Raw genomic sequence first — 17,892 nt, forward strand, 5'->3', positions numbered from 1 at the left:
GCGGCAACGGATGCGAGGTCAGTGGCAGCTTCTCCCCTGCACGCATCTGTGCTCTCTGACGACGGTAATGGCGAGACGACGGCATGGTTATGGCAAGGCGGTGGTCCAGAGCAGCGGGGCGATGGTGCGATGGCTCCTCCTCCCCAGCGCTCTCTTCCTCTCTCTCGGATACCCTTCTCCTTCCTCCCCTATCCTTCTTTCTTTCCTTTTCTTCTTTCCTTTCTTTCTTTTGTTCTTTCTTTCTTTCTAAACCGTGTGTGTGTATTGTTGAGAGTGAGTGTGAGAGAGATTCGTGTAGAGTTAGGGTTTGGGGTGGTGTGGGTTATCTTAAGTATTTTTGTTAAAAATAGGGGATAGTAGTGTAATTTTATAAAATAATTAAAAGTAGAATAAGAATTAAACACCAAATTAAATATAGAGTATCCATCTAAAAAGTATTTTTCAATTACAATTTGTAAATTATTTTCATTCAAATGCTAATTTAATAAAAATTAGAGATAAGTAAATTAATTCTCATTTTTTATAAAATAAGGTTAAAAATCTAAATATTTAAAATTAAGGCATATAAAATATTCACTATTTTTAAAGTATAAGAACTCTAAATAATAAATAAGAATTTACCTAACTTATATATAAAAATCTCTAAAAATATAATCTTAAATAAACATAATAGATCATAAATAATTTATTAATAACTTTCAAAATTTGGGGTGTTACATCCTACCCCACTTATAAAAATTTTTGTCCTCCAAAATGAACTTAATACGCAAAATACTAAAATAGTTTTGAATACTTTACTTTTGTATACTTTAGAAAAGCCGGGGACTTGGCATATATATAATCTTCCAAATACAGGCCTTATAACTTGAATATACATATAAGGAAGAAAATGTGTGGTACAAGACAGGAGATACAAGATAGGCTCATTGCAAAAAGGTTATATGGTTTCAAGACTTTGCAAAAACTCAGAGAAACACAGTAGATGTGCAAGCATTTTAAGATAGGCATTCGCAAAACTAAGGCGGTAGTTAAAGTGGCCAAATGTTACAAGGTAGGCTGGTCTTAAAACGACAGGTGTAACGTTCGCACACATATAGTGTACCCACTTTAGAATTTCAAATTTCCAACTCCGTCAATCGCTTTATAACCCCATAACCGGTTATAAGCCTAATACCCACAAACTCTCTCGAAAAGAACAAAACCCCCACAACTCTTCATAACGTTGCACACTTACTGTTCTACCTTTTCACGTTCACGAACTGCATTCTAAATAGACTAACGCTTCGCCTGCTACGCCTAAAGGTCATACGTGACTTTAAAGCAATCATCGAGTTTATTCAGAAGGATACAAGACGTTGGAAAGGACAAGCGACAAGGACAAAATTTGCAAGAGCTTGAAAGGATTTTTGAGATCACAAGTAATCAGGGATGCACAAGGAATGAAGTGTGCTAGAAAGAAAATTAGTTTGGAAATCTCAAGAATGACTCCCGAATCAACGAAATTCGAGAGGAATAATAAAAAGAAAAGTAGTGCAGTAGTTTGAAACAAAATCAAGTCAGGTCAAGGAATATGAGGTTTACAAAAGAATAATGTCTAAAACCAAAGATAAAGCTCACAAGACTGAATAGTAGGATTAAAAAATACTTTTGAATGTATTGCTCATGAAGAATGAAACACTTTTCAAGTTGAATGCAATAAAACTCGGAAGAGAATCAAGTTTCATTACTTTAAAACAATTTTCCAAGTTATAGATAGAATATGTGAGGTTCGAAAATGAAATTCAATAAGGCTAAGGGCCAAAGATAATTAAAATTTTTTTGAAAGTTATTTTGGTTCTCATTTAAGCAAAACGGGTATAAGAGTTACAACGAAGATAGAAGAAAAATTCAAACTCTATTTTGAAAGGAAAAATTCGAGGTATAATTTTTTTTTTGTAAACTCATTCTCAGAAAAAACAGGGTTCTGCGTTGCAAGTATAGTTCTTAACCGATGAAAAATGCCACTATCAATTTAATTTGTGTCACAATTAAAATCAAATAACTGGGAGTAGAATTCTCAGGTCGTTTCCCAAAGAGTTGATACAAGGTGCAATTTATTGGTTAGGAATTTTCTGTGTAATTGTTGATGTTTGAAAGATGAAAAAATAAATAACTAGGAATTAACGCAAGGGGCAAATAACAAGAGATGTTGTGTATTTGAAATAAAAGGCCTTGGTTGGAAATGAAAACTGGAGTTCCTATCCTTGTTGATTTTCCCAAGTATAATAGTAAAATGTTATTACTTCCACTTAGTTATCCTCTAACTAATAAAGGAAAGTCAAGTAAGAAGCACTAACTCTGACTCACAAGTCCTAGTCACTTCCTAGGGAAGGACTAGAGTTAGTGAAAATAGAGTTAGCCAGCAATTTCTAATTACAGATTAATACTTGAGTATTCCAACTCAAGAATTTCCAATTAATCAACTCCCAAGCCAAGTTGGGAGCTCTACTCCATTAACATGAATGCCATTTTCACAAACATGTAAAGGGAGTAGATAGGAGACATGGTAATTAAAATTAAATTAACAAAAGCAAAGTTGGAATCGATAATTAATTAAAAGAAATCAACAAGTGATGGAATTAAATATAAAAATAGTTCATTGCATTAATAAATTCAACTTAACAAAATCCAAACATGAGTTCCATTAACTAAATGGAAAATAAAAGAGTAGAATAATAGAAGGGCAAACTATAATGATGAAGACTTTAATCGAAGGTAGTAGCAGCTCTCCCAAAATCCAATCCAAAAGCAAAACTAAGAAAATGCTAAGAACCCTAGGAGAAGTGGTGTTTCTCTCTCTAGAATTTAAAAAACTAAAACTAAACTAAAAAATGAAAGTAAAGTGAAGTCTCTCTTCAGTATCAGCTACACCCCTGCCTCTAGTCTGCGTTTTTTGGCTTGAAACTGGGTCCAAAATAGCCCAGAAATCGCCCCAGCGAGTTCTGATATGTGCAGCACGTGACACTCTGTCACGCGTACGCATCAGCCATGCGTACGCGTCGCTGGACTTCTGCGCTTGTCAAGCGTACGCGTCGGTCACGCGTACGCGTTGCAGTGAAATGCGCACGCACGCATCAGCCATGTGTGCGCGTCGCTGCTCGCTTGTAATCCCTTTAGTTTCTTGTGTTTTTTCCACTTTGACATGCCTCCTTTTTATCCTTTAAGCCATTCATGCCCTGTAACCTGAAAACACTTGAAAAACACATCACGGCATCGAATGGTAATAAAGGAGAATTAAAAACTAACAATTTAAAGGTTTAGGAAGCAAGTTTTCAATCATGGAAAAAAATTAGGAAGGATTTGTAAAACCATGCCGTTTGTATGAATAAGTGTGCGAATAATTGATAAAATCCACTCAATTTAGCACAAGATAAACCATAAAATAGTGGTTTATCAGATGTATTGGAAATAAATAGTTTTTTGAAAGTTTACATGGAGAGGTGCATATCAAATTAAAAGCGACTTTGTAAAGGCTTAAAAAATGGATGTAAATATAGTCAAACAAGAGAAAATTGAATAAAAAATTCTTTAAAAAGAACTCGGAATAGGAGCTTAAAGGAATACACTGCATCAAAACATGTTCAAAGTTATACCAAAGAATACATGGATCAAGAAAAGAGTATAAACAAAGAAAGGCAAACACACGAAGGATGTTAAGCAAACATATGCGGTTAGAATCAAATGAGAAAGCATATGAACAGAAGAATAAGGTTGGGGAGACATCAATTTACTTCCTAAAATAAATAGCAATTGAGGACTCCAAGGTAAACTTATAAGAGAACAAGTCACATGACATTCACAGAGTTCAAGACACCTAACCGAGTAAACTCAAGAAACAGTTTCTAACGTTCCCAAAATCCGCGATTCGCATTACCTATAACTCATATATCGTCTATCATAACTTGTTAGTGCTTCCATATATATAACTCACGAGTGTTAAGCCAGCCAAACTTAATACCCGGAATTATGCAATACAAGACTAATGGCATTAATCAATAGACCATCATGTGCATAAAACTCTAATTCTCGTTATCCGAACAAGACCTACTACATGACAAATGCTCAGAGTATGTAATTGAAGCATAGTTGGTCCATTCCTCAGGCTCTACAAGAAGGACTTCTCTAATATCATAATGTAACACCCTAACTGTCAAAATGTCATGCTTCCGGCTGCGTCACTCTGATAGCTCGGGAATTACGACGACTCTTAAATTATTTAATACTAAAATATGAGTTTGTTTAAATTTTAAGCCGTATTGTTCAAAAGACCGTATTGTTCAAAAGACCGTATTGTTGAAAACATACATCCATACTTACAATACTTACAAAGACTACATATATATATATACACACACATAGTGTTAATTTATAAGCATTTCATAACCAAATTCCTATCCCTCGTATAAAAACTTGTAAAGATAAATGCGAGGGAAAAGTAACTAGTACAACAAAAAATATTGTTTAACCAAAAATGAAATAAATCATCTCTTCCGAACTTCGTCGTCCATATCCTGAAAAAGAAAAGACCTGTAGGGGAGTGAGAACATCATCCTCACTGGTTCTCACTATAGGGTTAGAGAATTGATATAATAAAATACGTAAAATAAAACTATTTTTAAAGTACAGTGATTAATAGCCGCCTTTTCTATCTTTTCAAAACTGGAGATTTATAACAAAAAATCCAAAATCCTTTTTAAATGAAAAAATTGCTAACTCTTCAAAAAATCCAAAACCTTTTTTTTAAGTTTTTCCTAGAGGGCATGAATGACCAAGCTGTTCCAAGCATATGTTCATTAAGTCTATGCTGAACCAGTTTAGTTCTTCATGCTTTACTAAACCAAAAACACAAACCATTCACGGTCTTTGGCCCATCACATAATCAATCATAGACATAGGCCCAAACAATTCAATCAACAATCAATCTACCACAATTCAACCAATTTTCAGTCACAACACAGGTAAGAAGGTTCAAACACAGTCACGCAGTTACATCAAGTAGAGCAATTAGCAATTAAACATAATTATTCACATAGGCAAACCAATTACAATATGCACACCCAAACAATATCACATAGATGCATATGCCCTATGGCTGATGAGTCTCATCTGTCGGTTATCAAGCCAAACCGACAAGTCCGACTACTAAACTCTGGACTGTCTCCCGTTGCGCATTCCCAAGAGTCTATGCATAGCTTTTTCAAATATATAAAATCAATTCTCTTTTAAAACGAAGCCACTTTATGTAACACTTCCTAAAACTTCTAAAAGATTTTCGAATATGATATCGAATGGGAATTTTCTTTGAAAAGACTCAAATCCTTCACTTTTAAATCATTTGTTTAACTATTTTAAATCAGAGTTATTAATTAACAACCTTGGCAAAGACTCAAGACTCTAGGAAAGAATAACCTGCCTCATTTCTTAAATTCTTTAGAAATTCTCATAATCATAGTTACTTAAATTGAAATCAATTAAAATGAAGATTAAAACTCAACACCAAGGCATGTAAGGCAAAAGTTCCAAACCAATTTCAAAACCAAAATTATTTAAGCCCAAAAACCAATTTCATTTCATTCTTAAATTGGAAACCTTCCCAAAGGTTCGGAATTGTTTAGTCAAAATTTAAAGAATACTTCAAAAGGAATACGAATTTAATTAATCAAAGTTCCACTTCTTTTAAAATCTGCTAAAACTCCTCCAAATATACTTCTTTAACCAAACTTCAAAACATAGGTCCTTTCATATTAAAATCAAACTCAAAACATAAACTTTCCTTAAATAAATTAACTCAAAACACCTATGTTGTAATAAATCAAGAACCAAATAAAAGAACCTCTCAAATCCAATCCTTTTCTAAATCATATTTTAAAACAGAATCTTAAATCTCATAAAAATTCGACAGCATTTCCCCTAAAAATTGGACTTTGTCTCCCTCTTCGGGTCCCAACCAAACCATTCTGCAACCCCTTCCACGGGTTCAAAACCAAATCAGTTTAAAATCAGGCTAACTCTAAAAACTGATATCATTCTCATACTTCAAGAAAACGTATTCAAGATCAATTCATTTTCAATGAACCAAACGCATTTCCAAAACTTTGAAAAATAATGCCTCAACCATCCATTTAACAAAACCAAACCACAATCCAGTCAAAAACAATTATATTCATCTTAAAACAACCCAACAATACATAAGACTTATACCATCACTAAAGGTACATTTATCACATTAATATCCATTTATAACAATTCCAAATTATAAAATTGAGTTCTTTAAAAAAAGTCCCTACCTCGATAAGTCGAATCCTATAACCCAAAAACGTCAAAGAATCCCTTTCCTCTCGACCCGAATTCAACAGAAGCTTTAAATCACAGCCCCGCACACTTTTGCAACAGCTTTAAAACACAACATGCAACCTTGGTTACTAACTCCTAAAACCATTAATATCACAAAGACTCTAATACATGTAATAGAACACTAATACGGGGTCTCTGAACTACATATACTTTCTGTAATAACAAAGCGAAACAGTGGCAGTCTCTGAACCGGTTCGACGACAGTCTAAGTAGCCACCTCAAGCGGTAGCAGTAACCGGAATCTAGCGACGGCAACTAAAACCATTATGCAGGGATTGTAACATTTCCAGAAACTCAAAAGAAACGAAACCCAATAGTCAAAACCTTACCGGCAGTGCTCGTCGGTGACGGCAGCAACAGTTTTCGGCGGCAAAGGCTCGGCCACCCATCACCAGCGGCGGCACCGGAGCGTGCAATGGCATCTGGGCAGATTAGCGGTGACAGGAACAACTCAGTTTCTAACTTCTCTCTCTCTCTCTCTCTCTTTCTCTCTCTCTCCCCCTCTGGTGACGCACTCCATGGCAACAGAAGCATGCATGAATGGCGACGATGTCTTCCTCTCTCACTGGCTTGTGGTCAGCGGCGACGGATGCGAGGTCAGTGGCGGCTTCTCCCCTGCGCACATCTCTGCTCTCTGACGACAGCAATGGCGAGACGACGGCGCAGTTGAGGCGAGGCAGCAGTCCAGAGCAACGCGGCGGTGGTGCGACGGCTCCTCCTCCCCGGCGCTCTCTTCCTCTCTCTTGGATCCCCCTCTCCTTCCTCCCATTTCCTTCTTTCTTTCCTTTTTCTTCTTTCCTTTCTTTCTTCTGTTCTTTCTTTCTTTCTGAACCGTGTGTTTATGTGTTGGTGAGGGTGCGTGTAATACCCGGTCTAACCGAAATTAATTAAATAATAAGTTAAATAGGAACGAATACGGTTGGAAGATTTGACAATTGGAATTTGATGATTTAAAAATTATATTTGGATTCAGTGAATTTTTCCGAGTCGGAAGACATAGTTTTCTGCGTAAAAGCGCGCAGTGGAATTTTGACCGGCAGTACCGGCTGAGACCTGTCTGGTACTGCAGCTGAGAAAATTGATTATGAGTAAGTAGGATTAAGAAATGAGGAATTATAATTAGGGAAGGTAGAAATATTTAAAGTGCGATTTAGAGCGCTAATCTTAAAGGTTTTGGCCCAAAATTGGGCCAATGGGCAAAAATAAGTGAACCGGGCCTAAGTGGGCCCAAGACCCAACATATATAAACATTAGTTGTGAGCATTTCAGCTCATGTTACCCTAAAAAGAAGGGTTGGGGCGCTGATTTGAGAAGAGAGAAGAGAAGAGAGAAAACCTAACTCTCTTTGATCTTCAAACCACCATAACTTGAGCTACGGAGCTCCGATTGACGAGCCGTTTGTGGCCACGCGTCACTCTTCTCATCCTCTACAATTCTATCTAAGTTTGGTGGTGAGTATTCTATTCATCTCTGCCCAGTTTTCGAAATTCCCCACTGTTACACGTTTTTGGGTAGTTAGTGTTGAAATCTTGTGATTTTGGGTGTTTAGGGATACTCCAACATGGATTCTAAGTGGGTTCTATCCCTACTTCATATGGACTGAGGTAAGAAGTGATCAAACCCTTGTAATTTGTCATTCTTATGAGCCCTAAGTTGATATTGGTTATGTTAGTGTATTTGGTGATGTTGGTGCACAATTGGGAGATTGGTATTTCTTGAGGAGCTTTGGTAAGGCTTGGAGCTAAGGTTGGTTAAGAATTCCAAAGAAGAGGCTCAATTGGTTTGGCTACAAGAGGTACGGTTTAAGTTTCATTTAAGTACCATGTATTGTGATGAGAATTCCTAGGCTAGATGCCCCTAGGATTAAGTTTGGATTATGTAAATGTTTGGTGCTAATATGCATAGTTGATATTTAACGTGAATTAATGATTGGATTGAGAATTGTGTGACCTTGTATGCTTGGTGTATTGAGAATTTGATGTACTGGGTAATGAGTATTGATTTTGTGGTTTATGCATTTAAATTGTAAAAATTGGGCCGGAGGCCGTGAATTTTGGGCCGGAGGCCGGAAAGAGGTAAGAAAGGTAAGTCGATGTGTGCATTGTATGATGGTACAAGTGATTGGATGAATTTCAGATAATGAATATATGAATGATTAGGTTGGTTATTGAATAATAAGGTTTGAGAAGTTGAAGTGTGGAATTTGGTAATTTTGGGTGAATTTATGTAGATGAGGTATGTTTGGTTCGGTTGAGATATATTATGTGATCATATATGTGATTATGATTATTGATGCCATGATGGTATGATTATGCATTAGAGATATGTATGTTGTGATATATGCTTGGGGAATGATTAAGGTTGATTTGTGGGTGAAATCACGTGATAGTGAGTATGATATTGATTATGTATAATGATGGTTGATTGGAAATGGTATTATTGGAAATTGGAATGTGGAAGGATGTATGACATGATATTGTGTTTGTCCTTTAGCCATTTGATTGAGAAGTGTTAAAATGGTTGGATGTGATTTTGGGAATTTTTGGTAAAGTGTCAATGTGTGAGTTGAGGATGGCTTGATGTGGATTTTGGTACATTTTGATTGATTTCAAAAAGGGTTGAAATTGACATGTTTTGGTTGATTTTGAAAAGAGTTGAAAATGGCTTGTTTTGAAAATGGCACCTTGTGGTTTTGTATGAAAACATGGTTTTTGGGCACACTTTGACGGGACATAACTTGGACTACGGATCTCTGTTTTGTGCCAAATCTGTTTAGAAATGAAATTGGATCCGGGATGTCCATGCCGTTCGAAGAACGGGTGAAAAATGATTTAAAATGAGAAAGTTATGTCCGTCGGAAGATTGGGGGTTGAATCTGTAAATTCTGCAGCTTTTAACTTAGAAAATTTTTAGCAGAATGACCCTCCACGCGTAGACGCACTTGGCGCGTACGCGTCGTTCTTCAAGAAGGCACCATCCACGCCTGTGCATGGTGTGCGCGTGCGCGTCGATGTGCTGCACCCAATGCCCAGCTATTTTCCAGAGAGTTGTGCCAGAGTTGTGCCAGTTTTGTGCCTGGGCGCAAGAGCACCCACGCGTACGCGTGGCTGACGCTTGCGCGCCGTTTGGATATTTTTCAACCCGCGCGTTCGCGCGTATGACGTTTGCACATCGATGAGTTTTTGGCCATCCGCGCGTGCGCGTGGAGTGCGCGTACGCGTGGCCCTGTTTTCATGCCAAAGTTGATTTTTGAGTTTTAAAAGCCAAATCTCATACTTCTAAGCCTCTGATCTCACCCCTTATGTATTAAATCATTATGATATGCCTAGCAATGAGATAGGAGCTAGGGGATGTGGTAACTTGCGAGTGAAGCAAGGGGAAAAGTTATGATCAATGATGATCAAAGATGATTATATGAGATATGGAGGATGACGGTGGAAGTACCGTGTATGCCATGAGCCGGAGAGCTATATTTATTGATAAATGGCCCGTTCTTGATTGGACCATGAGCCGGATGGCTGAGTTATTGCCGGGTTACAGCAAAGCCATTATTGTTTATGGCTGAGTATAAATGCATATATGATTAATGAATGAATATGTTAAATGGATAATAATGAAAAAATATTGAAATGTGATGTGCGACCCCGGGTAGTAGGCAGTGGCGTTGTCCACTTGCTCCGGGTATGAGACGGGAAAGGAGGATTATGATAAACGAGTTTAATCGTGGGGTTTTGAATAAATGTGTATTTGTGATACCTGGGTAGTAGCAAGGGTCGTGGTTCGTCCCGCTTGCTCCGGGTCATTGTCTGAGGATTGATAATAATGAAGGGTGATTATGAATAAATGTTTATTTGTGATACTTGGGTAGTAGTAAGGGTCGTGGTTCGTCCCACTTGCTCCAAGTTAATGTTTGAGATTTGGTAACAATGAATTTTGATAATATGAATTGAGATTGAATGAATATATGTTTGAGATGCCTGGGCAGTAGCAAGGGTTGTGGTTCGTCCCACTTGCTCCGGGCCAATGCTTGAGATACCTGGGTAGTAGCAAGGGTTGTGGTTCGTCCCACTTGCTCCAGGTCAGAGATTGCGACGCCTGGGTAGTAGCGGCAGTAGTGGTGAATCCACTCGCTCCAGGTTGAGCTTTTAGACACCCGCCTGGGTAGTAGCCGCAGTAGTGATTATTTCACTGGCTCTGGGTTGAGCGGGCAGTAGCAAGGGGGTTGTAGCTCAAACCTACTTGCTCCGCAAGGGGTGTTTCTGTCCAATGGTTAGCTACCAGGACATGTCCGGTTGGCTATATAACCGACAGATGATATCATCAGCCATAGGGCAAGCATTCATCATTTGCATATGTTTGAATTGTTTGGGTTTGCCATTTGTTTTGGATTTCTACATCATATATGCCATGTTACCTAACTATATGCTACTTGTTCTACTTGTACCATATTTGTGTATTACTTGCCTGTATTGCTTGTGTTTGTACAACTGAGAGGCCCCTCATGCTGGTGTCGGTGGGTGTGAAGGCTGTTCTTGATGGGATGAATTGATGATGCGATTGCATGATGATGATGATTATTGAATGAGATAACTGGAGCTCCCTGGGTAGACGCAGTGATGTGGTTTCACTAGCTCTAGGCAAGTGTATGATGTATTGATATAGAATTGCTGAGGCAGAACAACTGGTGATGGTTTTGCTTATAATTCTGAGTCTGATTCGTGGAAGAGTCAGCGAGTTGGGAAACATGTGAAACATGAATTGAATTTAGCACTCCCTTATGACAGTTGCCTATTCATGGATTAGCGAGAACCTAGGATGAATAATTGGTGAAGAAGTTTAGGATGCTTAGTGAGTTTTTATTGCAGTACATTGAATTTATTTGGCACTTTTACCGTACTGGGAACCCATGGGCCCGGGGTTCTCATTCCGTATATATCTCTTGTTTTTCAGATACAGGTCCAGGTGCTCAGAAGTGAGTTGTGGGTCGTCTGAGAGACGGCGAAGATCTTTATTTCCTCTACTTTGTGTTTTGATTAGAATCTCTCCACCTTTGTTTTGGAAAGTTTATATTATGTATTGAACTCTTTGAATTTGCCTATAGAGGCTCTCATGTTTCCTTTGGGAGAGATTAGGATATACTGTTGTCAACTAATTTCATAATGTACTCTAGCTGACCTAAACTTCGCGGGTCGCGACTAGTAGCTATTTACTTATGTTATATATATCTATCTGTTATCTATCTCTTAATCTCCTTTACGCCTTGTCCGTATATCGTTTTCGGCTTCACGGTTTATCTTTTGTTGTCGAAACGTGAGAGATACGTCTTCGCGATTTTATTTCTATTCTTTTCAGGCTTCTCGATTAATACTCCTTTCGAAATTACCTATATTTATTTATTAAAAATCCACCTGAGAGTCGTACCATCGTAATATCATTGACTTATGACTCGAGCATAAGGATTTGAATATTAGGGTGTTACAGTGCGTGTGAGAGAGATGAGTGTAGTGTTAGAGTTTGAGGTGGTGTGGGTTAGTTTAGGTATTTTTGTTAAAAATAGGGGTTGTAGTGTAATTTTATAAAATAATTAAAAGTAGAATAATAATTAAAAACTAAATTAAATATAGAGTATCCATTTTAAAAATATTTTTCATTTACAATTTGTAAATTATTTTCATTCAAATGCTAATTTAATAAAAATTGGAGATAAGTACATTAATTCTCCTTTATTTATAAAATAAGGTTAAAAATCTAAATATTTAAAATTAACGTATATGAAATATTCACTATTTTTAAAGTATAAGAAATCTAAATAATAAATAAGAATTTATCCAAATTTTATATAAAAATCTCTAAAAATATAATTTTAAATAAATATAATATATCATAAATAATTTATTAATAACTTTTTAAAATTTGGGGTCTTACATTGGCTTGAATCCAAGGGGTGCATTTAGACCTAGTGTGGGGAAAAACTTGAAGGGAGTTGTGGCAGTCTCTGAGCTAGTTGCTTCATTGGTGGTTTGTTGCTGTTGACTTGGTAGTGTTGTGGTTGGGGTTCTGGCATGTTGTAGAGGGTGCTGAACTGTAGGTGCTGGTGGTCTAGTTATTGTTTACTTGGGTCTGAAATTTGCTCCCTCATTAAGTATAGTTAGGTTAGTAGGCACTGAAGGTCCAATGTTGACACCCACTCCCTGAAGCAAATCACAACAATAGATTTCAGGATCTATGCTAATAGGCTAAAATATTTTGAAGTGTATAAAAGAAATTGACAAAGAGAATTACCTCTTTAAGTTGTGGGATAGACTGTGATAATTAAATCTCAACTCTTGCCTCTTGAACTAAAATAGGGATGGATCTCTTGCAAACTTTTTTCTTTTGTTTTTTCTGCTTTATCCTGTTAAGTACACAAGAAAAGTAAACCTGTGGGTTAATCCATATCAATATAACTAAAAAAAGATGATCACTGAAGTACCCTTTTAGGAAGCATCCATCCAATTCAATTATAAGGCGATAACTAGCCTTGAAGCCCTTCTTGCAAGCATCCAGGGATATGTATAGCATATTGAATAGTGGACGAATTTCTGGTTGAGGAATTACATCAATCATTACAGTAGAACCTGGATATCTTCTATGAATTTCATGCATGTAATCATGAAGTTTTTCATGAACGGATAATTTATACGCTTTTTAGCATTGTTTTTAGGTAGTTTTTAGTATGCTTTAGTTAATTTTTAGTATATAATTATTAGTTTTTAAATAAAAATCACATTTCTGAAATTTACTATGAGTTTGTGTGTATTTGTATGATTTCAGGTATTTTCTGGCTGAAATTGAGGGACATGAGCAGAAATCTGATTCAGAGGCTGAAAAAGGACTGCAGATGCTGTTGGATTCTTACCTCCCTGAACTCGAAGTGGATTTTCTGGAGCTACAGAAGCCCAATTGGCGCGCTCTCAATTGCGTTGGAAAGTAGACATCTTGGGTTTTCCAGCAATAGCTAATAGTCCATACTTTTTCCGAGATTTGATGGCCCAAACCGGCGTTCAAAGTCAGCCTAAAATTTCTGGCGTAAAACGCCCAAACTGGCACCAGAATTGGAGTTAAACGCCCAAACTGGCACCAAAGCTGGCGTTTAACTCCAGGAACAACCTATGCATGAAAAAGCTACAATGCTCAGCCCAAGCACACACCAAGTTGGCCCCAAAAGTGAATTTCTGCATCATTTACTTATTTCTGTAAACCCTAGGCTACTAGTTCATTATAAATAGGACCTTTTACTATTGTATTTTGATCTTTGGAAAATATCTAGATGTTTAGTCCTTAGACCATAGAGGCTGGCCTCACGACCATGCCTACCCTATTTCCACTTATGTATTTTCTACGGTGGAGTTTCTACACCCCATAGATTAAGGTGTAGAGCTCTGGTGTTCTTCATGAATTAATACAAGTACTATTATTTTTCTATTCAATTCACATCTACTTCTTCTCTAAGATATTCACTCGCACTTCAAGCTGATGAATGTGATGACCCGTGACACTCATCATCATTCTCACTTATGAACGCGTGCCTGACAACCACTTCCGTTCTATCTGTAATAGCTTGAGTGTGTATCTCTTGGCCTCCTGGTTCACGACGCATGGTTGCCTCTCCTGACAATAGAGCATTCCATTCCATGAGATCAGAGTCTTCGTGGTATAGGCTAGAATTATTGGCAGCCATTCCTGGGATCCGAAAAGTCTAAACCTTGTCTGTGGTATTCCGAGTAGGATCCAAGATCCGAAAAGTCTAAACCTTGTCTGTGGTATTCTGAGTAGGATCTGGAAAGGAATGACTGTGACGAAGTTCAAACCTACGAATGTGGGGCACAAGTGACAGTGTGCAAAAGGACAATGGTCCTATTCCGATGCTAGCGGGAACCGACAGATGATTAGCCGTGCGGTGACAGCGCATATGGATTTGTTTTCATCTGAGAGGATCATACAGCTTGCCATGGAAGGGGTAACGCATGGTTGGAAGAAGGCAGTAGGAAATCAGAAGTTCAGAAGCAACAAAGCTTCTCCAGACGCTTATCTGAAATTTCCACCAATGCATTACATAAGTATTTCTATCTTATATTATATTTTATTTATATTTTAATTTTCAAAACCCCATAACCATTTGAATCTGCCTGACTGAGATTTTCAAGGATGACCATAGCGTGCTACAAGCCGACAATCTCCGTGGGATCGACCCTTACTCACATAAGGTATTACTTGGACGACCCAGTGCACTTGCTGGTTAGTTGTGCGGAATTGCAAGAGTGTGATTGTAATTTCGTGCACCAAGTTTTTGGCGCCGTTGCCGGGGATTGTTCGAGTTTGGACAACTGACGGTTCATCTTGTTGCTTAGATTAGGTAATTTTATTTTATGTTTAAGCTTTTTATTATTTTTTTCAAAAAATATACAAAAAAAAATTATTAAAACCATGAAAATAAAAAATAATTTATGTTTCTTGTTTGAGTCTAGTGTCACATTTTAAGTTTGGTGTCTTGCATATTTTTAATTTTCTTGCATTCTTCTAAAATATATGCATTATGTTCTTCATTGATCTTCAAGTTGTTCTTGACGATTTTATTGGGTCTGATCTTTCAATTCTCTTATTTTGTGTCTTTTGTTGTTTCTCATGTGTATTCTCAATGTGTTAGTGTCTCTAATATGAAAATTTCTAAGTTTGGTGTCTTGCATGTCTTTCTTTTCTTAAAAAAAAATATGTTGTTCATCTTGACATTCAACGTGTTCTTGCATGCATTGTTTATTTGGTCTTAGTTTTTCATGATTAGTTTCATTTTGTTGTTGTTCTCTCTCATCATTAAAAATTAAAAGAAAAAATTTCAAAATTATGTCTTTTCAAGTCAATAATACAAAGAATTGAAGATTCAGAATATACAGCAGAGGAATCACAGAGAAAATGCTGGGCGTTCAAAACGCCCAGTGAAGAAGGAATTCTGGCGTTTAAACGCCAGCCAGGGTACCTAGCTGGGCATTTAACGCCCAAGGAGGTAGCCAAATGGGCGTTAAACGCCAGAATGGATACCATTCTGGGCGTTTAACGCCAGGACAACACAAGGGAGGTAAGTTAGTTTTTAATTCAAATCTTTTTCAAATCTTCATAATTTTTCAAAATCAAATTATTTTCAAATCATATCTTTTTTAAATCATATCTTTTTCAAAATCAAATCTTTTTCCATTTTTCTCTCACTATTTTTGAAAATCCTGGCTACCAATTAATGATTTAATTCAAAAATTTCAAGTTTGATACTTCCTTGTTAAGAAAGGTTCAATATTTGAATTTTAGAATCATATCTTTTAAATTTCTTGTTAGCCAAGTCATTAATTTAGACGCCATGTCTGGCACCATTATGGGCATTTAACGCCAGAAAAGGGCACCAGACTGGTGTTTCACACCAAAAAAGGGCACCATACTTGCGTTTAACGCCAGAAAGGAAAGAAAAGTTGGCGTTTAATGCCAGAAAGGGAAGAAAAGTTGGCGTTTAACGCCATAATTGGAAGTAAAGCTGGCGTTAAGCCGTTAAATGCCAGAAATGGGCAGCAACCTGGCGTTTAACGCCAGGATTGGCACTCCAAGGGGCGTTTACACGCCAAAATGGTGTAGGGATGAGAAATCCTTGACACCTCAGGATCTCTGGATGCCACAGGATCCCCACCTACCTCAACTCTCTCTCTCTCTTCTTCACAACTTCCCAGAACACCCTTCCTCAAATACCCCTCACCAATCACCTCCACCACTGTTCCCCATAACACCCACCTCACAATTCAAATTCAAATCCTTTCCCTTCCATACCCAACCCCAAATACACGAACCCTACCCCTCTCTCCACTCATATATAAACCCCTCATCCCTCCTTTATTTTCACACATCGTAAACACTTCTTCCCCCCTTGGCCGAACCACTCACACCTCCCCATCTCCTTCATTTTTTTCTTCTTCTACTCCCTTCTTTCTTCTTTTGATCAAGGATGAGCAAACCTTCTAAGTTTGGTGTGGTAAAAGCATTGCTTTTTGTTTTTTCATAACCATTTATGGCACCTAAGGCCGGAGAAACCTCTAGAAAGAGGAAAGGGAAGGCAAAAGCTTCCACCGCTGAGTCATGGGAGATGGAGAGATTTATCTCAAAGGTCCATCAAGACCACTTCTATAAAGTTGTGGACAAGAAGAAGGTGATTCCTGAGGTCCCTTTCATGCTCAAAAGGAATGAGTATCCAGAGATTCGACATGAGATTCGAAAAAGAGGTTGAGAAGTTCTCACCAACCCCATTCAACAAGTCGGAATCTTAATGGTTCAAGAGTTCTATGCTAATGTATGGGTCACCAAAAACCATGATCAAAGTGTGAACTCGAACCCAAAGAATTGGCTTACAATGGTTTGGAGGAAATACTTAGATTTCAGTCCGAAAAATGTAAGGTTGGCATTCAACTTGCCAATGATGCAAGGAGATGCACGCCCCTACACTAGAAGTGTCAACTTTGATCAAAAGTTGGACCAAGTCCTCATGGACATATGTGTGGAAGGAGCTCAGTAGAAAAGAGACTCCAAAGGCAAGCCGGTTCAACTAAGAAGGCTTGACCTCAAACTCGTGGCTAAGGGATGGTTGGAGTTCATCCAACGCTCAATTATTCCTACTAGCAACCGGTCTAAAGTTACCATAGATCGGGCTATCATGATCCATAGCATCATGATTGGAAAGGAAGTAGAACTTCATGAGGTCATATCTCTAGAACTATACAAAGTGGCTGACAAAACCTCCACTTTGGCAAGGTTAGCCTTCGCTCATCTCATCTGTCACCTATGCAATTTAGCTGGAGTTGTCATAGAAGAAGACATCCTCGTTGAAGAGGACAAGCTCATCACTAAAAAGAGGATAGAGCAAATAAGAGAGCCCACTTATGGACCTCAACAAGAGCATGAGGAAGTCCCTCATCAAGAAATCTCTGAGATGCCTCAAAGGATGCATATTACTCCACACAACTATTGGGAGCAAATCCGCACCTCCTTAGGAGATTTGAGTTCCAATATGGGGCAACTAAAAATGGAGCACCAAAAGCACTCCATTTTTCTCCATGAAATTAGAGAGGATCAAATAGCCATGAGGGAAGAGCAACAAAGGCAAGGAAGAGACATAGAGGAGCTCAAGCGTTCTATTGGATCTTCAAGAGGAAGAACTAGCCACCATCACTAAGGTGGACTAGTTCTTTGATTCCCTTATTCTTATCTTTCTGTTTTTTTTTTCTTTTTTGTTTTTTTATGCTGCTATCTATGTTTGGATCTTCATTACATGATCATTAGTGTTTAGTGTCTATGCTTTAAAGCTATGAATGTCCTATAAATCCTTCACCTCTCTTAAATGAAAAAAAATGTTTTCTAAAAAAGAAAAAGAAGTACATGAATTTCGAATTTTAAAATAGTTTAATTATTTTGATGTGGTGGCAATACTTTTTA

This window comes from Arachis hypogaea, chromosome 20, assembly GCF_003086295.3.
Source record: "Arachis hypogaea cultivar Tifrunner chromosome 20, arahy.Tifrunner.gnm2.J5K5, whole genome shotgun sequence".
Classification (NCBI taxonomy): Eukaryota; Viridiplantae; Streptophyta; class Magnoliopsida; order Fabales; family Fabaceae; genus Arachis; species Arachis hypogaea.